General features: G+C 42.1%; 1 protein-coding gene across 1 annotated transcript in view; it reads right to left on the bottom strand.

Annotated features, from left to right (window-relative positions):
• Positions 1 to 1,237, bottom strand: part of TREM2 (triggering receptor expressed on myeloid cells 2) — a 32,828-nt gene that overhangs the window by 26,078 nt on the left and 5,513 nt on the right. The window lies entirely within an intron of this gene.

The following is a 1,237-nucleotide window of genomic DNA, read 5'->3' as shown; positions in this document are numbered from 1 at the left end:
TCTATATCTATATCTATATCTATATCTATATCTATATCATTGGGAAGATCTGCTGTCAAGGATTTCTCCAAAGTCCTGAGGAGCAATGATACCAGTTTAAAGACTAACGTATGACTGACTAAATCCACAATATTTCCACTCACTGTTAAATATCTGAGAGATAGACAATGAATAAGTATAACAGGAGAAGAAGAGATGCATTTTAGTTGTGATGTTGGAAAAGAATGTGGAATATCCCATGTTGTTGTTGTGTTGTTAGGTGCTATCGAGTCATAGATGACTCACAGAGACCCTGTGAATGAAAGGCCTGAGTGCTGTTCATAGAGTTTCCTGAGGCAAGCCATTTCGGAAGTGGATATCACTCTTGCTTTTAGGCTTGTTTTAATTGGGAAGCTCCAGCAAACACTGTCCACCATGGGTAACCATTATCATGGAAGCTCCAGCAAACACTGTCCATCATGGGTAACCTAATCACATTTGGCACATCAGTGTCACAGTGTTCAGCATCACAGCAACCACAAGTTACATCTGTACAGCAATGCACAGACCAGTGCTATACCACCACCTAGAAGAATGTTTGACAGAAAAACAGTTTGAACCTGGCCTGAGAGCCACAGATTAAAATCACCCACCTTGGGCTTGGTAGTATAACTTTCTGTCCACTAGGCCAACATAGCTCTATGTCGACATTGTTATTGCTGTTAGGTGCTGTTCGAGTCATAGACGACTCATAGTGATCCTATGAACTAAAGGCCTGAGCGCTGTTCTGTCAAAATTAAAACAGACATATCCTGAAGAGATGCAACCAAAATGTTCCTTGGAGGCAAAGATGGTGAAGCATCATCTCACATATGTCTGACATGTTTTCAGGAGAGGATATTCCTTGGAAAGGGACATCAAGGTGGAGGGTCAGTGAAATAGAGGAAGACCTTCAACGAGACGGATTGATATGATACACTGTCTGTGACAATAGACTCAAATGTGTTGAGGATAACAAGGATGGTGCAGGATAGGACAGAGTTCAGACCTATCATTAATAGGGTCTTTATTAATTGTGCTTGACTACAAGGAAACACTGCATGGTTCAAAATTGGGAAGGGCATGCGCCAGGGATGTGTCCTGTCTCCATACCTTTTCAGCCTGTATGCAGAACAGATTATCCGGGAGGCTGGGCTCTATGAGGAGAAATGTGGGGTCAAGATTGGTGGAAGATCTATCAGCAATCTGTGATATGCAG

This window comes from Elephantulus edwardii, unplaced genomic scaffold, assembly GCF_000299155.1.
Source record: "Elephantulus edwardii isolate Elephantulus edwardi_28Jun2011 unplaced genomic scaffold, EleEdw1.0 scaffold00017, whole genome shotgun sequence".
Classification (NCBI taxonomy): domain Eukaryota; kingdom Metazoa; phylum Chordata; class Mammalia; order Macroscelidea; family Macroscelididae; genus Elephantulus; species Elephantulus edwardii.
Note: the sequence above shows the minus strand (reverse complement) of the source record. Positions and strands in the feature narration are given on the sequence as shown.